The sequence below is a fragment of the Schistocerca cancellata genome, chromosome 9 (genome assembly GCF_023864275.1).
Source record: "Schistocerca cancellata isolate TAMUIC-IGC-003103 chromosome 9, iqSchCanc2.1, whole genome shotgun sequence".
Classification (NCBI taxonomy): domain Eukaryota; kingdom Metazoa; phylum Arthropoda; class Insecta; order Orthoptera; family Acrididae; genus Schistocerca; species Schistocerca cancellata.
The window spans coordinates 333849562-333874753 of record NC_064634.1 but is presented as its reverse complement, the minus strand read 5'-3'; the positions used below and the strand labels follow the sequence as shown (position 1 = coordinate 333874753).

General features: G+C 41.8%; 1 protein-coding gene across 2 annotated transcripts in view; it reads right to left on the bottom strand.

Moving 5' to 3' along the window:
• The window catches only part of LOC126100272 (glucose dehydrogenase [FAD, quinone]), a 502785-nt gene that overhangs the window by 410818 nt on the left and 66775 nt on the right, over nucleotides 1-25192 (bottom strand). The window contains exon 2 of one of the 2 annotated variants that reach the window (XM_049910866.1): nucleotides 9189-9232. The gene's annotated coding sequence lies outside the window, so the exon portion shown is untranslated. The remainder of the gene's footprint in view (nucleotides 1-9188; nucleotides 9233-25192) is intronic. The other variant, XM_049910867.1, reaches the window with a different exon arrangement.

Genomic DNA, 25192 nt, shown 5'->3' with positions numbered 1-25192 from the left:
TCCAGATGGCTTTGCTATGCATGGAAGGGGTCTGGGGCTGTAGAGCTTACAGCTTGACCAAAATCACTACGGCTAGTTTCATATTTGTTTTTGCCATCGCTTTCTTGAGGAGAGTCAAGATGGAGATGAACTGAAAAATCGTGCTCTCCAGGGATGTTTTCGTTGCACAGGATGAGATCCGTTTTTCCAAAGACTCAGTTGTAAGCTCGGTTATAAGCTGAACCAAACCACTTAACTATTAATGATGGGGTGACAGCACGACCTTAGTTACTTGCTAGCCATGTTTATATCTCCTGGGCATAGTAGTTTTTCAAGGGTCTCATAAATCCCACATCAAGTGGCTGCATTTTATGCATTGAGGTGGCAAACATACCCTATGAACATTGTTTTTGTTCTGCGCCAGAACGAAGAGGAAGAACACAAGACCAGAGAAGGCGGTGAGGTGACGTCAGCCAACAGCCTGCTGACAAAGACTGCGCCACGACAGAAGCGACCTCTGCAAGAAGTGAATATAAGCGCCGCTCCTACCAACCTCGGGCTTCATCCCGCTGCCTCCCCTGATGCCCCTTACTCTCCCCTCCTTTTCCATCCTCTCTGCCCTATCCCTTGGCAGGTCCACCTGGCAGTTTTATTCTTCATTGTGTGTGCTCCAAGTGGGTTTTAAGTATGTTGTCCTGGAGTGTTTTTAATACTGTGGCCGACTTTTCACCTGGGCATGTGCATTCATTGTCTTCTTTATGTTTTAAGAACCACCAACTGTGTTTTTTTTTCTGGTGACTTTTTTTAATTGTCCCCCCATAAACGTCTCCAGGTCAGTGTATTTTTACCTCCATTTTCTCCCCTTACTCTGTTTTATGTTCCCCTTTTTTATAGCCTTATAGGCATATGTAATATTTTATTCTTGTTTTAGTTGTCATGTCACTCAGCTGAAGAGTGGCAGATTGTGCCACTGACAGCCCTCCCCTGCCCATATGGGGCAGGGGAATGAAATCACAACAACAACAAAAAAAAAAAAAACAACAACCTCGGGTGGACATTAATAGACAGTATTCGCAGAGTATTAGCATGGCCTAGTAGAGACTGCTACGATAGCAGTTAGGAGTGATCTGTCTCAATTGCTTACTTGGACAATGTCTGTAGTGAAGGACATTACTGTTTGCATGTCACCCATCACTTGCAACACTTGATGCAAACAGAAGTTAAGTATTGTCAATGTCCATTTTGTAATAAAAACTATTAATGTTATTTACTTGAACTGTTGTATAGCATTCCGAAAACGCAGCATCTTTTAGCCACCCTATACGAGGTGAGTGGGCAAGACCCCACAGTTTTGACATTCTTTACATAATACACACAGATTCTTCATCTGAATATAATATCCATCAAGAATCAAATGACAGAGTCATATGATGATGGCTTTATGTATCTTACAAAATGATCAATCCACTGAGTTAAAATATGAGCGTGCATCCAGCCATTTGGATGACAAGCTGATATTCGTCCTGCAAGTACACCATCTGTCAATTCCTGCTCGATATTCTTCATAGGGAAAAGGATTAGTGCATACAGATGGGTTCATACAAGTCATAACTGTGATGAGATTGCCCTTTCCGCTGAAGTCAAGACATTACTTTTCCCTTCCCTTGTTTGTGCTGCACAGACATCACTCCGATTTCATCAACATTGAAGACTCGATGTGTGTTACGTTTTCTTTAGACAACACAGATTCGTAAGTATCATAAAGTCTCGCCACATTTTCTGCAGCAAAAACTTTGACTCTTGCTGCTGAGAGATCCTGAGTTTGTTGATAAAATGGGATGTCTCGTAAGGAAAGCTTGGAACTATTTATTTGCTGTTGAAGCCTCTTCTGAATTGGAAAGATTCTTCGACCTTCTACTGACAACTAACCGGAAGCCCAGGCTTCTTATATTTTAATATTTAGAAACATAAAATCATTCTTCCATTGCAGGGAACAAGGCACCAGTTAATCTTCCATTTGATATGAAAGAACAGGCCTTCTACCAACATGAACCCCTACCAACTCTTCACATGTAAAAATTTCATTCTTCACATACTTTTCCAATTTACGCTTAGCTGCAGTAGAAAGTTTCGAGGCTTTTAAGTACCCCATCTCTCGATTCCTCACACATGTAATGGTACAAATCATGGCCTCCATATCCCATGTTTTCCTTCTAGGTAATGACGCCATCTACAAGGAATAAATATAATAAACAGAAATAGTCGTCAAAAAACTTCATCGTTTCTGGTTTTATCTATTAGATTACTAATGGGAGCTGGGTAATTTGAATTTGGAGGAATATTCGTTATCTTATGATCAAATTGCTGTCCTAACAGAAAGGTCCAAAAAATCTGCCAAGCTTAAACTCAAAAAACTATTCAACATAATCTTTATTTATGGTAATTTAATAAAATAAAAATAAACATTAGTGTTATTACTTTATTATAGTGAATGCACAACAAATTGTGAGAGAACGACTTCCCCAATATGCATATTTGGATCCCCAAGCGATCACACGTTGCACAAAGAGTCAAGCTCATGCTAACTACGTTCTCTGGAAAATGAATCTGTCAATAATTATAGGTTATTCCATCAGAACCGACAACAATAGAAGAGTTCGGTACTATCCACGCACCTCTGAGTACAATTTTTTACTTAGCACCGATATCAGAAAAATTCGAACGCTATACCTATTCTAACAGCCTCTACGCACTCTGTCCAGCTCAAAAATAGCGTCCTGGTCGCTGCTTTGTCCTCGGACATGCTAGACATGGTAAAGAAACTCTCCATGAGAGTTCAGCACCTGCTATGAGCACAGTCGAGAGAACTATATGATAGGCACCTTTCCTCAACAGTTTTACGTTTAGTGATCGAGATGAAGTTGTTACGGTGCTGGATTGTTATACGTTATGAGCTGTGAGTTCATTCTGGCGTAATTCTAATGTAGGTGACGGTTCTCCTAGATAACTTCAGACTGCTTCTCAAATTTTCTTCTTCTGCGTATTCTCAATCACCAACGCTCTGCAAAGATATGCTTTGTACCGAGAAATCGAGCTCTGAAAGCACGACTGTCTTTGAGACACTCCGTAGGATGCTGTGAGAACCCAATTTTAAGTGCCTGTTAACGGCTGGCCTATCAGGAACGAACCTGGCGTGTGCCCTAGTGGGAACGTTCGGTCTATAAGTGTGTGCCTATTAGGTTCGTACTGCAAGGTTTGAAGTAGCAATACTTACAGTATTTTCAGAACTTTAGTGTCCACTTGGCTATGTTGAGTCGTTACGTTCGTGGTTCTGAGAGTTGGGCGACTTCCCTAGCACGGTACAGAATCGAGTTAATGTAACCCATCCGAATTTTAGGGCATTTGAATTCATCACGTTCCCGTTTATTGAGTTCCTTTCGACATATAGATTTCTTCTTCTTATACCCTACCAGACAAAACATGTGAAGAACCCAGAAGGGGAGAAGGAACCAAAATAATGCTTTACGATTGAGAGGGAAAGCGATGTTATTTCGGTGATTGCAATATAAAGTGAAGTTTTCAAAGGACTTGGCAGTGTGAGCCCACTTACCAGTGTGGCGTTGGTAAGGGTACGATAAAGCTGTTGCAATCTCTCCTGATGCAACCTGGCTCACAACTGTTTTCACAAGTCCTTGGTATCCTGGACACTAGCATCAGGACGGAGTGGTCCGACCTGCTCCCACGCAAGTACTGGCGGGAACATATATGGGGATCGTGCTTGTCACTAGAGTACCTCAGCATCATGCAGACCATAGAGATACGTATCATGTGAGAACGAACATTGTCCTGCTGAAATATGACACCATGATACCTGTCACATGAGAGGTCATACACGAGGATGTAGGAGGTCCGTGACACAGCTGTAACTTGAAGTCATACCCGATAGCTCCCGACACCATGACCGCTGTACCTCTCGGAAACATTGAAAGATTGGGACTTCTCCGCAAGTCGCCGCCATACTCGCCGACGATGGTCGTCAGGTTTAGAGCAGAACCGTGGTTCACAGCTGTACACAATGCCTCCTCGTCATGGCACCCCTCCAATCGCAGCTGTTTGTGTTGTGGTGTTAGCGACAGACTCTGCGTAAGATGGTATTTACTCAGTCCGCTGCTGCTCGTCTGCTACCTATGGTACAGGACGACACAGAGCGATGGCAGGCGCAGATATGAATGGTTCAGGATGTGCTTGGAGCAAATTACGGCGACCTTCCATTGTAGTGGTCAGGATGGTTGACCGGAAACTTGACGACGATTACGTCAGCCGTCAGGTTCCTATGAAATACATCTTCAGTCCACTGTCACGTATGAATGGCCTACACATTTGGATATTGCCTGATTTGACAGGCAGGATGTATAGAACAAAAATGAGAACTCTTTCAAACTCTAAAATATTTTTGTAAATTTGTGGCAAGATCTTATGGGACCAAACTGCTTAGGTTATCGGTCCCTAAGCTTACACACTACTTAAACTACACTCATGCTCATAAATTAAGGATAATTGAAGAATGTGGTGCCACACAACGTGGCACTACACAAAACTGGCGCTAATAAGATAGGCACATAGGGAACACACACGGTACGGATCTGTAAGTCCACGGTATTGGTGATAAGTTGAGAAAACCGTCCCGAAACACATATGCTACAAAACGCCACTGTTTCCTGCACATGTACCCCGACAATATGGGATATGATTACCATGCACGTGTACACAGGCCGCACAACGGGTTGGCATACTCTGGATCAGGTGGTCGAGTAGCTGCTGGGGTATAGCCTCACATTCTTGCACCAGTGCCTACCGGAGACCCTGAAGTGTCCTAGGGGTTTGAAGACGTGAAGCGATACGTCGACCGAGAGCATCCCAGACGTGCTCGATGGGGTTTAGGTCTTGAGAACAGGCAGGCCACTCCATTCGCCTGATATCTTCTGTTTCAAGGTACTCCTCCACGATGGCAGTTCGGCGAGGTTGTGCGTTATCATCCTTCAGGAGGAAGGTGGGACCTACTGTACCCCTGAAAAGACGGAAACACTGGTGCAAAATGACGTCCCGATACACCTGACTTGTTACAGTTCCTCTGGCAAAGACACGCACGGGTGTACGTGCACCAACCATAATCCCACCCCACACCATCAAAGCACGACCTCCATACAGGTTCCTTTCAAGGACATTTAGGGGTTGTTGTCTGGTTCCTGGTTCACGCCAGACGAATACCCGGCGAGAATCACTGTTCAGACTATACCTGGACTCATCCGTGAGCATAACCTGGGACCACTGTTCCAGTGACCATGTACTGTGTTCTTGACGCCAGGCTTTACGGGCTCTCCTGTGACCAGGAGTCAGTGGAATCCACCTTGCAGGTCTCCGGGCCAGTGAACCATATCTGTTCAGTCGTCTGTAGACTGTGTGTCTGGAGACAACTGTTCCAGTGGCTGCGGCAAGGTCCCGAGCAAGGGTACCTGCATTACTCCGTGGCCGTCTGCGGGCACTGATGAAAAGATATCGGTCTTCTTTGGTGTTTTATACTGTGGACGTCCAGTACTGTAGCGCCTGGACACGTTTCCTGTCTGCTGGAGTCGTTGCCATAATCCTGGGATCACACTTTGTGGCACACGGAGGGCCCGTGTTATGACTTGCTGTGTCTGACCAGCCTCCAGTCGACCTAGTATTCTACCACTCATAACTTCATCAATATGTGTTTTTTGAGCCATTTTCAACACACAGTCATTATTAGCATATCTGAAAACATGTGCACACTTACTCGCTGCACCGTACTCTGACATGCACCACCACACTTCTGCGTATTGGACTGCTGCCAGCGCCACCGTGCGGCGACGAACACAGATCAAATGCACCGCATGGTCATTCTCCGAGGTGATTTAAATCCGCAAATCGCCCACCATAGCGTTGTTTCATCATGTATCAGCATTATCCTTAATTTATCAGCATGAGTGTAACTTAAACTAACTTACGCTATGGATAACACAAACACCCCTGCCCGAGGGAGGATTGAACCTCCGATGGGGGAAGATGCGCGGACCGTGACAAGACGCCCAAGACCAGCGGCTACCCCGCGCGGCTTTCAAACTCTATCACGAGCCGATAATGCTGTCTCACTCAAATCTTTCACAGTTATCAGTCTGTTATGACACTGTTCACGCCCCTTATACACCATACTAGAAATAACACTAACGCAGTATGATGACTATTCTACATGTCAAAGAGAAATGCACCTCTTAATCATTTACATACTTGCCGATTATGTGAATGTATATTGTGTTGCGTTAACATCCGCCCATGTCTTCTGAGTGCTTCACTTTTTCTGTCAGGCAATGTACCAGTACTTCACACGCAGTGATTCACTGTACCTCGTGCTTCAGTCACGGATGTTGTGTGCCTCATGGTGGTCATAATTATGTTTTAAATCAAATTGTACATTTTCTAATTGAAATATTCTAAGCTCACTCTTGATCCCTTGCTGATATTTTCAAATTCCGATATCCTTATGGCCGAGCTGCATTGCAATCGGCATCGAACTATACTAAATATTCTTTGTCCATACAGCAGAGATACCAGTTTTCCTGACCTGCTATTGCAGTCAACATGTATGTTTCAAAACTTCTGTAAGTTTAGCGTCTTGGCTGCTTTCTTTGCATGTCATCAAAGCCAAGACGGTAAGTCTGCAGTTTAAGTTGCAGAGGGAGCTGGTAGCTCATCACTTTATTTATCGCTTGATTACTCTGCGTCTTTGAATTTTCAGATTTTGACGTAGAACGGTTAGGGTCACAGAGTGGACCAAGCATGCCCACGGAAGATATCTTGGCTCCAAGCTTAGTTACTTAAAAATTACTACTGTTAAAGCATGTGCTTATCACAACTTAGTATGTTCTTATAAATCAATAATGTGTTTACTTTGGATTATTATTACTTTGTGCCAGGCGAACATTGCGTAAAGTCATTTAACAGTCTTGAAGACGACTCACACAGAAAAGGAATGAATGGTAGGCAGACGAAATATAGGAACAAGAATTAGTAATATCCAGGGTGCACGCCCGACAGATAATGGAATATGCGATCCACCGGGAAACTTCAAGAAGCTACCCCAGCTGTTCTGTTGTTCTACTTCTTTAAAAAAAGTGATCAGTCAGCGTCATTATACGATATACAGAAGAGGACTTTTATTAAAGGCATGTTTCAGGATACGTTCATGCAAGTAATCCTAAACTGAAAAGAAGACAAGTACACCGTAAGACTAAAAACTATTGCTACGGAGATGTCTTGCCACTGACTGACTCGTTACTAATTCTAAACCTAGTAGGTTGTCAAATCTTAAATACTTTGAAGAAAATATATAGTTGACTTTATGTACCTACAATTGTCAACCTGAAGGCGATCTAAACATCTCACTACGTTACTATCGATGATGCTAACGGAGATAATACACAATTTCCTTGCTTCAACCAGCGAAGCCATTTAAGAGGGAGATATAGTTTTTGCCGACTTCACTTTAAAAAATCACTGTGAGAAATAACGTCACATAAAAAATAAAATAAAAATAAATAAAAATAAAAAACCTAGAGCATTTTAAGATCGAAATCCAGACAGTTTACCTGAGGCATTACATAAGAGTCTTACACCGCATTTAAACGTAAAACGCAACATGTGAAACTATGGTTATATATGTATGTAAGTGGCTGCACATTATTGAACGCCCGCCAGTGCTATTCTTCCCATAAATTAGCAGATTATAAAACCAATGTCTGCTCAATTGACGCACTTTTATTAATATACAGCACCATAGAATTTCCGAATGTTCTTCTGTCGTAAAAGCGATTCTAGTAGCTGGAGTCAAAGTTTCTTTTTTTTAACCCTGTCTTTCGACTTCTTGGGGTGATATTTCCATAGAAGTTTTCATCCCCTAACACATGTTTCTTCATTTCTAAGTCAAGTACCAATTTTCATAGATTTAACTTTAAAAATAATTTATTATAACCAATTATTTTCGTAAAAATTTTCACTCCTTATTTCAGCTCCTTAGTGATTGAGTTTCTAAAAAAACTTAACACATGTTTTTCTGTTTCTAACCGAGAAACCAAATACAAATTTTCATAGCTTCAAAAATGTTTACATAATGAAATATTTCCACAAAAGCTTCCATTCTCCAGTTCATTCTATTAGGGGCTGAACTTCCAAGAACAGTGAAACATGTTTTTTTTTGTTTTTGTTTGTTTGTTTTTTAACTCTGACCGTGAAGTCAAATAAAATTTTCCATAGATTTAGGTTTCAAAATTCTCTCATAATCAAATATTAACATAAAACTTTTCATCCTTCATTTCCCAATTTTAGAAGTGGAATTTCCAAGAACACTGAAAAATGTATCTTTTTTACTTCCAACCGAGAAGTTAAATATTGATCTTAACAGATGTAGCTTGAAAAATGCTTTACTAGTTCTTCAATAATGACTTACTTTTAAAAAAAATTGCACCCGCTATTGCACCACCTTAGCGGTTGAATTTCGGAAATTGCTAAAACATATGTTTTTTAATTTTTGACTGAGAAACCAAATACCAATTATGTGGTTCTAGCTTCAAAATAGCGACATATTTTCAGAAAAGACCTTTCATTCCCTATTTCACCCCCTACTGGCTGGGAGATGATGAGTGACTTAGTCAGTTAGGATACAGAGGTAACGGTACTGGGAGAAAAATGATACAAGGACAGAGCCCAGTTTGTTACAATACGCTGTGCAGAGCTATCCAATCGTCGGAAACTGCAGAATACTTGGCGTTCATAATCGTGTAGTCTGTGAAGACTTTCCTCGTCGTCCATGTTTTTGCTGATACTCAATTCTAGTCCAGTATTCAGCACCATCATCATAGAAAGCCGCTTCAGTCATCGCATTGTCGCATTCTGTCCACGTAATCAGCCGTATCACGTCTCTGTACCCTTGACGTCACATTGTACGCTATTTTTATCGTGCGCGTTGGTCCATATAGAAAGATAGTCCTCGTGTCGATCTCCGTAACTGTTCTTTACCACAGAAAGGCGGCGTTGCGCTGCACTTTGATCTCATTCATCGCGCTGCCAACACAATACGCACACACACGTAAGCAGGAAGGCGAGGCTGCACAGAAGTAATAAAACCGCACACTTACCTTAACGATGCGGGAAGGTCGCTCGTCGACCCTTTGTTTTCTGCCTGCAAAATACAAACAACATTTACACACTAGCAAAGAAATAAAACCACTTAACTCAAGTACATCATAAACTAATAGCGCGAACGACCAAACAGCGAGAACGAGGAAAAAAGTAATTGTTTCCGCAGCAATGTAATTGCAAGCAGCTTCATTGGACAGTAAAAAAATTACGTAATTGAATTACTTCCATCGCCGGTTAGGACGTTGGACTCGTGAGAGAACGAAGTGGATTTCAAATACCCGTTACACCTTCTGCCTTTCAGGTATCCTTTATCTGCTTCGGGCGAACAATGGAGTGGTTACTCCACTGCGATTACTTGTTCTCTGTATCTTCATTTAATCCGTACTTGTGCCCACAACTGACGACTACGAAGTCGATGTAATTTTTAACTCTGGCTTATCTTTAGAGCAATGCAGACTTCTTAGTCAATTATTTTCTCGAGTTGTGAGTTACGTAACAGGATCATCTTGCAGCCTTAAAAAAATGGCTCTGAGCACTATGGGACTTAACATCTGTTGTCATCAGTCCCCTAGAACTTAGAACTACTTACACCTACCAACCTAAGGACATCACACACATCCATGTCCGAGGCAGGATTCGAACCTGCGACCGTAGTGGTCCCGCGGTTCCAGACTGAAGCGCCTAGAACCGCACGGCCACATCGGCCGGCCTTGCAGCCTTGACAAGACTCTTATTCGTTAGCCCGTATAACAACGGCGTGTAGAAAACTTGCGGAATCGTTGGTTCAGATGACGCAGTTATTTGCCGGATAACGCGTAAAGATTTCATTTCACCGCGGTGGCCATGCGGTTCTAGGCGCTGCAGTCCGGAACCACGGGACTGCTACGGTCGCAAGTTCGAATCCTGCCTCGGACATGAATGTGTGTGATGTCCTTAGGTTAGTTAGGTTTAAGTAGTTCTAAGTTCTAGGGGACTGATGACCTATATGTTAAGTCCCATAGTGCTCAGAGCCATTTGAACTATTTTTTTCTGGTTTTCCTTTGTGCTCACTTGATAATTAGTGCGCTGGCATATAAAGTGAACGCTGGCCTAGGTCCTTTTATTGAGCCATGGCCGAATTCATGGTCCATGATTGTCCAAATCAATCTTGGAATTTGTCTGCGCCGACTGTATCATGAATGTTCGTTTCTCTTCCCTAATACCCGTACACGTCGCGAAAGAGGAATTGATGTTCTCTGCTATTCAGAGCTTGTCAACTATTATCTTGTATTATTCACATTAGCTTGGCTGAGAACAAGAAACAGAATTGCAATGCTGCGACAACTAAATATACCGCAGATCTGGGAAGTAACTTGCAAAATGTGTAACAGCAGAACCAGAGTATGGGAACGGTTGTGTAGATGAAGTTCTGGAACTAATCGAAATAGGAAAAGCAGTCGCGGATATTCCAGCATAGTCAAATATGTATTTTCATACAGGCATAGAGCACAACAGGAAGTACATCAGATGGCAAGGCAAAGGACTGAGGGTAGAAAAGCTGTATTTTTTTCCTTACTTGGACTTTTATGCACAGTATCAGGACTCACATCCATCATTTCTCTGACTGGTTTGACGCGGCCCGTCACGAATTCGTTTCTTATGCCGACCTCTTAATCTCAGATTAGCACGTGCCCCTAAAGTCCCCAGTTATTTGCTGGATATATTTCAGTCTGCCTTCCTGTGCAGTTTTTACCCTCTACGGCTATCTCTTGTACCACGGAAGTTATCCCCAGATGTCTAAACTTACGTTCTATCATCCTGCCCCTTCTTTCTTTGCCGACTCTACGGAGAATCACCTAATTTCTTATCCGTCCACTGAATTTCCAAATATCCTTCTACAGCAGAACATCTCAGACATTTAGGTTCTCTACTTTCCGGTTTTCCCACGGCACCTGATTAACTTCCATAAAGTGCCGTGATGCAATTTGCAGAAATTTCTTCCTCAGATTAAGCCGAACGTTTAATACTAGCAGAATCTTCTTCTTTAGGCATGCCGTATTTTCCTGTGCTAATCTGTGTATGTTCTTGCTTCTTCCGTCATGCGCCACTTTACTTCCAAGGTAGGAGAATTCCATAACTTCGTCTACATCGTTGTCACCAATTTTATTAATAAGTTTATCGCTAATCTCATTACTGCTACTCCTCGTTAATCTCACCTTTTTCGGTTTACTTTCCATCTATATTCTGTAGCCATTAGACTGTTCATTCCATTCAGAAGTCCTGCAAGTCTGCTCATATTTACCGAAATGGCGAACCAGTCTGTTATTTCAGTCATTGCTTCTCCAACGGATAGACTGATCGGGGGGGAGGGCGGGGCCAAAACTGACATCCTGTCTTGCACCCTTTCCGAACCAAGAAATTTGTTCTCGCTCGTCCGTTCTTATTGTTCCATATTGGTTCTTGAACATATTCTGCATTTCTTGTTTTTATCTATAGCTTACTCCCATTTTTCTCAAAGTTTTCAACATCTTGCGTCATTTTACACTGTTCAAACAAGGTTGACAAGTCCTACGAATGTGTTTCGCTTTTTCTTATGTCTTGCTTCCAGTATCAAGCACGACGTCACAACTTCCTGTCTCGTGGGTTTAACTTTCTTGTACGCGAAGTGATCGTGATCAAATAGATCTTCAATTTTCTTTTCCAGTCTTCTGTATATTGTTCTTGTCAGCAACTAGGGTGCAAAAGCTGTTAAACTGATCATAAAATAATTCTCACACTTAATTTGCTGTATTCGAGATTGTGAGAAAGAGTTTGGTTTGAAAGTATGATAGTATGCCTCCAGTCTCACTGAGTCTACTACCAACTTGAATAGACGTTTGGTTGCTACGTCCTCCCAAAATTTTAGAAATTCAAAAGAAATGTTATAAGTCTCTTCAGTCCTAGTTCGGTGCAAGTCTTCCAAAACTATGTCAATCTTTACTGGATCCAAATATAGACTCCAGTTTTTTTTCTGTCAGTTCATTAGAAAATTCCTCCACCTTATTTCATTCCTAAGTGACTTATATTTCGTATTCCTGTTTTCTCTGAATATTCTTGTACTTCCATCTTTTGTCGATTACTTGAATTTTTTTTTCTTTTACTGTAGGTTTCTTCGCCGTTACCTTTCTTGTACCTGCGAGTATGTTTGTTCAGTTTCTCTGATTTCCTTTTTGGAGATGACAGTTTCTTCTCTTATGAATGACGGCTGTACACAGCCAGATATACTCTGCACGTGACCCTATGCTGCGAAATTTCTGAAGATGCTCGCGTCTGTCGAGTAAAAGACGACAATAAAGGAAAGTTGTACGCGACTTGTAGCTGTCCCACAATTTTTCAATTCCGTTTATTTCAACGACTGACTTAATCAGAACCAGACAGTTTCGGGTCCAGAAAGGATCTCAAATGGTTCAAATGGCTCTGAGCACTTTTGGGACAACTGCTGAGGTCATCAGTCCCCTAGAACTTAGAACTACGTAAACCTAAATAATCTAAGGACATCACACTCATCCATGCCCAAGGCAGGATTCGAACCTGCGACCGTAGCGGCAGCGCGGTTCCAGACTGTAGCGCCTAGAACCGCTCGACTACTCCGACCGGCAGAAAGGATCTCACAAAGTCGACTTAATCAGCTCTCAAAACATTCGTCAGAAGACGTGAATCGTCAGCTGGTCTAGATATTCAGAAATATATATTGTGAAACAGTGACTTGGACAAGTCTGGTACGTTGCTATCGTGTTAAAAAGGTGACGCTATTTAAATTCAAGCACAGTCAGTGACGCGCCATAACATGAATGGCAGACGCGTGAGTCTTTATTTGCAGTAGTTAGCGTTTTTGATCCTCATTTCTAGCGTAAAACTGATAACCACTGATTGTTCATCTGGATCGAAAAAATTATGTGTGGAGATGTCCACGCAGATACAAATTTGTTTTTTCTCTAAACGTAGTGAGAAATAAATTACCAGAGATAGTTAAAATTACTACAACAATCTGAAGTCCCACCATTATTTACAGTGATCGTAACACGAAAGCTTGAATAGTGTTAATTTATTCGCATATACTTAGCTGTGGTAATAGTATATTTCTACTGCAGAGAAGCTGAGATAGTGTGTATCCGCGCGGGGTAGCCGCTCGGTCTTGGGCGCGTTGCCACGGTTTGCGTGGACCCCCCTCGGATGTTCGAGTCCTCCATCGGGCATGGGGGTGTGTGTTGTCCCCCTCCCCCATCCCCCCCTCCCCGATCAGTCTATGGTCTATACGTCGGAGAAGCAATGACTGAAATAACAGACTGGTTCGCCATTTCGGTAAATGTCAGAAGAATTGCAGGACTTGAATGAACAGTCTAATGACTACAGAATATAGATGGAAAGTAAACCGAAAAAGGTGAGATTAACGAGGAGTAGCAGAAATGAGATTAGCGATAAACTTAACTGCTGAGGTCATTGGTCCTTAGGCGTACACCCTATTTAATCTAATAGGGTGTACGCCTAAGGACCAATGACCTCAGCAGTTTGATCATAGAGGAATTTATCACAAATTTCCAGATGGTGTATAGAAATGGAGAGAGGACCTAGATATTGGAAATAGTAAAAGGAACTGATCCATCAGCATTAACTGTCCACAACACGACTCCAGAGTCTCCACCACTGCGACCCTTCGCAAGTAGCTTTGAACAGTTTCGTAACAACAAATATACATAGCGGATCTGAACACAAAATGTTTCACAGAAGTTGCTTCCCAGGATTTTACTGAGGCATGTTTCGTCGTTCCCAAAGCTCGGGCGGGGGGGAATTAATTTGAGGGATGTTTGATAAGTAAAGCAACACAATTCTCCCTTCGGACAATTTAATTTGCAAAATGCAGAGTTTGTTGTGGGATATACCATAGAATATTCCATCTTCAGCTCTTATAGTTCATGAAGTTCCGACAGGTGTTGGTGATGTACGTAGTCTTCGAAGTGGTGTTTGTAACGGAGGTGCCTTCGAAGCAATGAGGTGTTACCTCTGTAACGGAGGGTTTGTTTTGGCGGAAAACCAGAGCATCGCAGATATTCATAGGGTCTTGCAGAATGTCAACGGAGGCCTGGCAGTGAACAAAAGCACGGTGAGTCGTTGTGCGAGGATCTGTCTTGAGTGCAGCATAGTGGCACAAACCCGTACGATCTCTGAAGGAAACTGAATAAACGATTGCAGAGCGTTCGTCACCACAAAAATTCAAACGAACTTCTTCCCCATGAAAAGGCAAGGCTTCACACAAGCCTACGTACCCGAGAGGAGCTCACACAACTTCACTGGACCATTGTTCCTCATCCACCCTACAGCCTGGATCTCACACCTTCCAACTTCCATCTGCAATGAAGGATGCACTCCGTGGGAAGCAGTACCGGGATGATGTGGAGGTAACTGATGCAGCAAGACCTTAGCCCCGACGTCTACCAGTAGAGTGGTACCATGCGGGCATACGGGCCATCCCCCGAAAGTGGCTCATAGCCGTGGCGTTGAACGGAAATTATGTTGTAAAAAAATGGTTCAAATGGCTCTGAGCACTATGGGACTTAACTTCTAGGGTCATCAGTCCCCTAGAACTAAGAACTACTTAAACCTAACTAACCTAGGGACATCACACAAACCCATGCCCGAGGCAGGATTCGAGCCTGCGACCGTAGCGGTCGTGTGGTTCCAGACTGTAGCACCTAGAACTGCTCGGCCACCCCGGTCGGCTTTGTGTTGTAAAATAGGGTTTCGTAGCCAATTGAGTGAGAAAAGGTGTACTGGAATCCTGAATGAAACAAATCCGCTTTCAGAGAAAAGGCATTGCTTTACTTACTGGAATTATAGGACGATTGCAGTCGTAAAATGAGCCAAACATTTCGACCACCTCCTTAATGCGGTGTTGGTACACCTTCGGAACGCAATACAGCAGCGATTCTGTGTAGCATCGATTAGACAAGACCTTGGCAGAGTTCTGAAGGTGTGTGGCACCAGACGTCCACGAACAGTTCACGCTTTTCCAGTAAATTACGGGCCGGCGATTTGTGGGCTGACAGCTACCAAGATGTGTTCCATTGGCTTCAGATGAGGCAAATTTTGTGGCCAAGATGTGAGTCACTATCACGGATCTCAAAGCACTGTAGCACTATTCTGGCCTAGTGATACAAACAGTTTTCCTGCTAGAACGAAATATAACCGTCGAGAAACATAAATGGATGCAGGGGGCCTATAATAATGCTCCCGTAGTCCACAGATGATGTGTTCAATTATCACCATAACTACCACGGAAATCATGTTAAACGTTCCCGATAACATAATACCGCTACCACCCGTCTGCGTCCATAGCGCTGCGCATGGTTCAAATGGCTCTGAGCACTATAGGACTTAACTTCTGAGGTCATCAGTCCCCTAGAACTTAGAACTATTTAAACCTAACTGACCTAAGGACATGACACACATCCATGCACGAGGCAGGATTCGAACCTGCGACCGTAGCGGTCGCGCGGTTCCAGACTGTAGCGCCTAGAACCGCTCTGTCACTCCGGCCGGCCGCTGCGCATGTTTCGAGCAGCTGTTCGCGTGTATGGCTGCGCATCCGTACACGGCCATTGTGCTGGTGTAAGTGAGAAAGCGGCTCAGACGACCAGGTGATAGATTTCCATTGACTTACGGTCCAGTTTCTATGGTCCCGTGCCCACTGGAGTAGCAGGTACGACGTTCTTGGGTTAACATTGGATCACGTCGCTTGTGGAGTTCAACACTGTGCGCTGAACGTTATACAGCGTGCACCAGCATTGCACTTTGTCGTCAGATCTGCCACAGATGTCCGCCTATCCTGTTTTAAAGAGCATATCCGTATATGATCTCTGTTTTGATCTCTCAAAAATCTAGCTTCCGATGTCTTTACTTTCCAAATTTATTTTATTTTCCCATACCGGTTTTGGGTGTTTTCACGTCCTTCTATATTATGTGTACATTTACACTGTATAAAAGAAATAGGAACAGGCTATCATATTTCAGCGGAATGCTTTAAAAAACCCAATTTCTATGTCTCATGGGATATCTATTAGTTTCTCTTGCAGTAAGTAACCTTGTTATATACATATACCGCAACATGGTCTTCATACTTCAGTAAAATTGAGACTGATTAGAAGGGCCGCGCGGGATTAGCCGAGTGGTCTAGGGCGCTGCAGTCATGGACTGTGCGGCTGGTCACGGCGGAGGTTCGAGTCCTCCCTCGGGCATGGGTGTGTGTGTTTGTCCTTAGGATAATTTAGGTAAAGTAGTGTGTAAGCTTAGGGCCTAGTGACCTTAGAAGTTAAGTCCCATAAGATTTCACACACATTTGAACATTTTTTGATTACAGTGGTGTATATCCTGGTTTCTGTCTACAACGAAAGTAGTATCTCTGAAACCAAGTTGAAATGGTTCGTCAATGGAACTCGCCCAAAGCTGAATGTTATAGCCAACTAAACATCAATAGCTTCGCCATTCATACTCCAACAAAAATTCATCCTCTGCTACCGCGTCTATACTTTCAACCGTGGGTTGAGTCATTTCTTCTAAATAAATTGGGAAAGGTCAATGAACAATAAATCACAGCCATACGCTTTTTCCATCACCTCGCCTGCACTCTGTCAACCGGTCTTTCAATCGCGAGCGGCAGGGTCCCCTTATCTATGACATTCATCTTCCAGTTTCGCAGCTAACCGCTTTTCAAGGAGCCGGACTTGTTCGCCAGCCATTGTTCACCTTCGTTGTCTGAGAAAGAATGCGAGTTTACATTGAACTTATCCGGCTGCCGGTAGGAACTTTCTTTACACAGTCAGTACGCATTCGTTTACTGAGTTTTTCCTAAATTTGCTGATACCAATATCAATGAACTCTGACCGAATCTGAATATACATGTCAGGCTCCTTTTAATTCTACGTTTTCTGCAAGAGGTAAGTAGAAAATTCCTCTGAAGTTTTCACTGAAACCTTTCGAATGTCACTTTTAGTCATAAATGAAACTTTCCGACAAAGCCTGTATTCACAGTTAGGTATTTTCCCTGGCCAGGTGTGATATCATATATAATTCTGTTGGACTTGTAATTTCTGTATACCGTGCATATTTTTACGTCTATTGCAGCTCTGATAATTCAAAGTTATGTAATAAACTGTAGTAAGAATACCGACATTTCAAAATGATACACCTAGAAATTTAGAGCCACTATGAATGGTTCGTTTGTTCCAAGGAAGCCGTGTTACTCCTGGAAATCAAAATAAGAAGTTTTGGTCAATAATGATCTTCCAGTTGTCATTTCTGCATTCCGGGGACACAGAATTTTCGCTTGGTTAAAATGGCTCTTGCTGTTAGCACATCGAGCCAACGTCCTAACATTCTTAATAAACGTTGCTTATTTCTACAAATAAAAAAAAAAAATACATTCAAAGTCATTCAGATAAAATGAAAGATATGGAAAATTAATATTACATTTTGCTTCGAAAAAGTCAAAACAGAATCTTCTACTTGTCCTTAAGCGAAAATGAGCTGAACATTAAAGCAACAGATTGGGTCCACTTGATTTCGGTAATGCCTGTGTCTCTCACAGAGAAAGAATAAAACGTAATAGAAAGAGGGAGAGCACAAATCAACTGAATTTGAAGCCATATTATTCAAGAATATAGATTTCTTCGAGTTACAACTGTTTCAATGTTTTAATTTTTGTATAAAATTTTTATTCTACACTAATCAGTTGCTCCATCCGTGTATCACTCAGCGTTATTCTAGGAGTGAGTGTGTCGGGACTTTTGGGCGCTCAACATCGAGGTCATCAACGCCGTTATTCTAGGATGTCCCACACTTTTCCCCTCTCTACCGTTCTTCCTACGACAGTACTAACTATTCGCAGATAAAGAAGGCTTCTGTCATTACATCCATTTTTTCATTTTGTGTAACCTCAAAGCCTGCAACATTGTATTTGGAGTATGTCCAACTTGTTTTCTCTCCATGTAAATTAAGTTTTAGACATTGCCTCAGGTAGGTATTCAGTTGTGGAACATAACTTTCGGAGATGAAAGTGTCCGTTTGACCAAACAGAGAAGACTGCAATATTTTGTGTAAGAAGAATACGTATCTTCATCTCTCCCTCCCTCTCTCTCTCTCTCTCTCTCTCTCTCTCTCTCTCTCTCTCTCTCTCTCTCTCTCACTCTCCTGTAGGGCAAGCGTTTCCTGTGACCTAACTACAATTGTGGGTGGTTAAATGATACTGCAGCTAATTATTAGTCGAAGAATGAAATGCTGTACTTACATTTTCTCTCGTCCTCTCAGGCGTACGTGGAAGCAATGCATTTCTGATGTACTCTCAAGAACAAGAATCAGACCGACCTTTCGTAAACATTAAGTAAACAAACATTAAGTTGTTTTCCTAAACCAAATTAATGACACAGATACTAGAAAGTGGTGATTCTTATCATCCTTCGGTAGCGGTCATTACGGATACACTAATGGTACAATAATTAGACCGTCCTTGTATTCCCGCTACAAGTGTTCAATTCTATATTAATGTTCAATTCTATACTAACCATTCTGTTGCCTTTACTAATTCTCTCTTTGAAATGATCTAACACCTTATTCTCAGGCACACGCCTTAGCTTGTGCGACCCACAATGACTTATTAGTTTGCTCATGCCATCGTCTTTTCAACACAAGCATATTTTCAACGTTTCTTCCAGTAAAAGATCGAACGCATCATGTTTCCCTCGGAGGGTGGGCCAATACGACAGTAGTTGTGCCCATACTATATTCCTTATTTTCTGCATCATATATTCGCCACCTCCTTTGTCTGACCTTATAAAAATGGTTCAAATGGCTCTGAGCACTATGGGACTTAACATCTTAGGTAATCAGTCCCCTAGAACTTAGAACTACTTAAACCTAACTAACCTAAGGACATCACACACATCCATGCCCGAGGCAGGATTCGAACCTGCGACCGTAGCAGTCCCGCGGTTCCGGACTGCAGCGCGTAGAACCGCACGGCCACCGCGACCGGCTCTGACCTTATAGTCTTTTCAACCTAGCAGGCATTTACTTGTCAACACTTGATTGTAGCGGAATTTCTCTCGACTGATTCGAACTCTAAAGCATACCTGTATCAGGTGCGAATAATTAATCCTAATTTTAGCTGAAATGTTTTACAAAATCTGATGAGAAGGAGAAATACCTCACTTGAGTTTTTGTTTCGGACTGATTATAGTTTCTACTGCTGTGAAAGAGATAATGAATTTTAGCTTATTATAACGCTATTGTTAATATCCGAATCGCTTTACTATCTGTAGATGATGTACAGGTGAGGGAGACAGTTTAGAGTAAAAGACAAAATTTCATTATATTGCCTAATTGCCGAAGGCAAATAAAGGTCTCACCAGTTCTCACGTGAACAGATTTCACAGAAGTTAAAAAAGTGGACCTAGTTTTTATTGCATTTTTACATTATTATTGCTCCAAACTATGTCGTACGGTGGACTACGTAACATTTCGCGCCAGCCCGATATGTGGAGGACAGCAACTTGTTGGTAGCACTTGATCCGGTCCGTTACAGAGGTCAGTAGAATTATGCTGCAGCGGTGCCAAGTAGAGAGTGGTTCCATTCAATCGTTCCGCTATGCTGGATACATCGCCACAAAACTCGGTTTCAGCATGATCTGTGCAAGGCGACCATCTGTAAAGTGATGTCGGAATAATTCTTATCCACAACAAGTTGCGCTTTCGTTTAAACTCGTTAAATGTAAGAAAATTGGGTTTCCCAGCAGCGAAACAAAACTCTTAACTTGGCTTACAGCACTTCATTGCATTCGATACGAGCAACAGTTTTTCGGCTCTCAAAAATTTGAAGCTAGCTATAGAATCTTTTTTTTCTTTTTTTCACTGCACTTTTTACATAATAACTGCAGGAAAGCCACCAACTAAAGGATACTTCAGACCGAGAATAGCCACAGATCCCTCTCACTCGTGGTTTTTCTGATAAGCAAGATGCGTTTCGTCAGTTCTCTTTCCCAAACGCAATTATTTCTGCATCATAGAGATGATGTTTTCTCAGTCATTAATTTGTGTATTTTGTGTACAGAAAAAGAGATATTCCTTAAAAGCGCCCAAGACGTATATCAGGTCAGAGCCACAAATGTGAAAAATTGTTCCAGTACCGTTACTGAACAACTAAACATGTTAAGCTTGTCCGTTATGGAAGTTTTAGAATACTTAGACTGTATTTTAGCTGAATATGCTGAATATAAATACAGATAACTGCGACCAGTCACAAAATATTTGTTTACTTCCGTTAACTAGTTTTCAGGTCTTTTAAGGCTCATTTCAAGAGAGGCATGGTCACACAATCTTGTTTGTGGCTCGTTGCTAGGTACTGGAGTTGACATCTATGTGGCAAAAACATAGGAAACTCTTAAATGTATCTCCTTGTCTTGATATATGTGTCTAGATATCAACTTAGAATTGCCAACATTTTTTTCTCATCGCCGATACTGCCCCAGATATCTGTATTTATATTCATCTAAACATGTGCACTTTAGAGATTATGTGACCACATGCAAAAGTTACATTTTATTTTTAAAAAATTACATCGACGTGAACACTACTTATTCTGCCTGGTTTAGACGGAATTATTATTTGTTTTTACATTTAGATTAAGAATGACAAATTTTAAAGGATATTTACTGAATAATTTCAGTCTTTATACCACTGTCCAGTTATTTTTTATTTTAATAAACGTCTCAACATTCCAGTAAATAAAGTTAACGACGGACACAATTTATTACCATCGGTAGGGCCAGAAAGTAAACCCTATATTTTCGAAAGCTAGTTCTCGTTGTAATTGGCGGTTATACCACAATGCAGGAATGTCTGAAGCTTATGCTCTCATGAGTGCTCAGTATCTTTTTTCGTGAGACGTAAGTGGTGATGCTTCTTTTGTGCAATTACTAGGAGTAGATGTCTACGACGGTAGTTTGGACAGATATTTTATGTTGATCGTAAACAGTGGCGTGGGAGAGGAGGGAACTTTGGAATAGTGTCCAACTCGGACACTGTACTTCTAGTCCCCACCCAACGACCCCACAGTGAAGCCGCATTACATCGACAGACATCAACATACAGAGGTAATCTTCTATCATTGACCAGCAACCGTCTTCCTCATGTCAGCCTCATTTTTGAAGCAATCTAGAATAGTGGTTAAGAAACACGTATACGGAGAGCATAGGACTTTTCGATCTACAAAAAGCATTCTACAACATAAAATGTTTCATGACTGAAATTTTCGATAGAAAGGTATAAGATGTAGAGAAAGATGGGTAACCTACAATATGAAGAAGCACTGAGAACGAACGATATGACTGGAACATCAAGAGAAAAGCGTTCGGATTAAAAAGAACGAACGATAGCTATGTTCTTTCATACTACCATCGAGACTTCTACATCGTACAGGTAATGCTGTAATTTAATGAAAGGTTACGGTTTGGTATTAAACTTGAGGGTAAAAGGATGTCAATGATAAGATTCGTTGATAATGCCGCTATCCTCGATGAATATAAGAAAGAATTACAAGTCCTGATAAATAGAATGAACAGTCTAATGAGCACATAAAATGGACTGAAAGTAAAATCCATGCCCGAGGCAGGATTCGAACCTGCGACCGTAGCGGTCATGCGGTTCCAGACTGTAGCGCCTTTAACCGCTTTTTTTTATTGTATTTTACTAAAACATACATTTCAAGTATTCAACAGTACAATTAATGATTAAACCATTTGCAACATTAAAAAAAGAACCAGTTTTAAACTATTTATATTCTAAATATGTCTAATACAGTAATAATGCTAAAACAAACTTTAAAAGTGGTTACAGTATAAACTTTGCTCAAGATAACTGAGATTATTCTAGGTGCAAACTATTGTCACCCAATGAGTGGGTTTGTCTACAAAGTTGAATTCACTGTTTAATTTGTGAACTGTCCATTGAATAAAAAATAATAGCATATTTAATACCAGTTTTCTTGACTATGAACCAGTTTAAATACAATCCAATTAAACACACAAAAAAAAAAGTTCCGGAAGCAAGGTTAAAGTAAATAATAATAAGGAACCGAATGACTTTTGTTTTTCTTCTGTTCGTTCTCATTCAAGGTGTTGTGGTGGTTGCACATATTTAACCAACACCCATTCTTTCAAAAATGATCTTCAGCATGTTGCCATAGTGCTTCTTGTGGTTGCGATACGTGCTGATTTTTGCATATTCACACTTCATGTAAACGCGGAATTCTATCTCGTTGTCCGACCCAAGTGTGTGGATGACATAACTAACATATTTTCCCAGTAACCAGCTAATGGCGTTGGTTTTTAATTTCGGAAAGTATGTCATGTCCGGTCTCAGGAGGAGCGGCGGCGTTATATATTGCGTAGAGGATCTGGTGAGAAAGGCGATTTGTTGCCTGATCCAATTCCAGTTATGCACATTGCCACAACAGGTGAATCTGTGGCTGAGTGTATCCACTAGATTGCATTTTCCACAAAGGTGTGTCTGGTTTAAACCGATCCCATATAGTCTCTCGTTGGTGCTGATGACATTATTAACTGTTTTGTACCATGCGGAAATAGCGTCTGTAGATAGCCCGGCATAGTTGATGTTCCGCCATACAGCTGTCCAGTCACAATTTGGGAATTTCGTTTCAATTTTGTTTCTACCCTCATTTAACTTCCTTTCAAGTATGATGTCGCGCGCTGTGATACGTGTGCTGCTTCTGATTTCGTCACTAAGATAACTTGCTTCGAGGAAAAAGTTCCTCACATACTGCAGACGGGCATTAATCCTTCGCACATTAATCGGTGCTTGCAGGCTATGGGGTGTCACAGCCTCAAAGAGCTTTGCGGTTATACATTGTGGATGTTCTCTGAGTATATGGAAAGTCCGTTTGAGGAACAGAGCAGACGCTTTATTGCGAATATCCACCAAACCGAGGCCCCCGTTTCTGACATCCAGTATAACCGTAGTCGCACCAACCCTGAATATGTCTCCTCTCCATAAATAATTGGTAACAGTGGACATGATCCCTTTCGCTACTAGTTTAGGGATTGGAAATACCTGCGCAGTGAAATACGCTTTAGACAAAACGCAGGAGTTGATGAATCTGACTTTTTGCACCAGGTCCATAGTTCGATGGATGTTCTCCATTACAGCACCATGAACTTTCCTCCTAGTTTCCGTCCAGTTAAAAGCAGCCATCCGCATCGGACATGCCATTAAGGTGATTCCCAAAGTTTTATGTTTGTTGTCTTGTTTTGCCCATGCCAGTCGAAGGTGATCTAGGCCCCGTAGATTCAATATTTGACTTTTGTTTTCATTTGCTGTCGCTCCCGACGCTAGACAATATCTTTGGATTTCTCTTTCCAGTGTAACTGTCTCCTCCTTATTCCTTATTACAACGCCCACGTCATCAGCATAAGCTCGTATGACAGTTTTCTCACCACTCAATGTTATGCCTGTTAATCTTGCGTGGACAGTGCGGAGGAAGGGCTCTAAAGATACTGAAAATAAAAACATTGATAAGGGACTGCCCTGTGGAACCCCTCGCCTTATCTGTATGGATTTAGATGTTTGGCCATTGATTGCTATTTTCGCATTTACACCTGTTGCAATATTCCTTAGCATGTTCACAATCTGGGGATGGAAAGCCATTCTTGACAGCGTCGCAAAGAGGTATCTATGACTAACGCGGTCAAAAGCTTTGTTGAAATCTATAAAGATTAAAGCACATTTTATACTTGTCACTGAGGTAATTGCAATGACGTCTCTGTATGCAGATAGACTTCCGAATATCGTTCTGGTCGGAGAGCAAGATTGGTGATGACTCAATATTTTGTTGGAAAAGGCAGAGAGTCTTTTGTTGATAATACGCGAAATTATTTTGTAATCAGAATTTAGTAGCGAAAGAGGCCGAAAATTGTTTAAGTTGGTTTTGCCTTTACTCTTAGGAATCAGTACTATTTTACTTTCCTTAAACTCTGCAGGGACCGGTTTTCCGTTCAGGACCTCATTTGCCATGGAAGTGATCTTGTCCCCAATTATAGACCAGTAGCGGGCATAAAACTCCACAGGGAGGCCATCAAGTCCCGGAGATTTGTTGAGAGGTGAGTTACGCACTGCCTCATGCACTTCATCTTTAGTAATAGGTGACAGGATGTCAGCGTTGTCTGTTCCCGACAATTGTGGACCTAAAATAGTGAGAAAGTCCTCGAGAGCTACATCTTCCACTGTGGTAGGGGCATATAAGATTTCATAGTACCTGTGGACTTCGTCCAGTATTTGTTTCTGGCATGTGAGCCTCGTACCAGTGTGCGTCTGGACTTCATCAATTAAAGTTTGACGTCTGTTTTTAGCATGCCGCACCAAGTGATACAGAGAAGCTGTTTCATCTGCTACGACTGATGTGGCTTTCGATTTAATTTTGAGTCCCTCCATCTGTTGCCGTTTAATGCTTAATAACTTGGCTTTTATTTTTTTATATCATTTAGACGAATTACGTCATCATGGGCCTGTTGATATAAGTCTCTTAAAACTTTATAATAAAACTCCATTGTATTCCTCAACTCCCTGTGCCTCGCTGCACTATACTGCATGACAACTTTCCGCAGCCTTGGTTTAGCCCTCCTTGTCCACCAGTCAATGACTGTTGGGTGCTTGTCTACTGTGCGGAGGCACATAGTCCACGCAAACCTTATTTCCTGTTCCAGTTCTTCGTCAGTTAAAACAGAGATATTTAAGTTCCATTGGCCTCTGAATCGACGGGTTGGCTGTACACTTAGATTAAAGCAAGTTAAAAGTGTACTGTGATCGTTAAAATACACTGGAATAGTCTCAACGTTTAATAAATAATTTTGCAAATTTGGTGACACGTAAATTCTATCTAGTCTGCTGCGGGAGTGGCTGGTTATATACGTGAACCCGACTG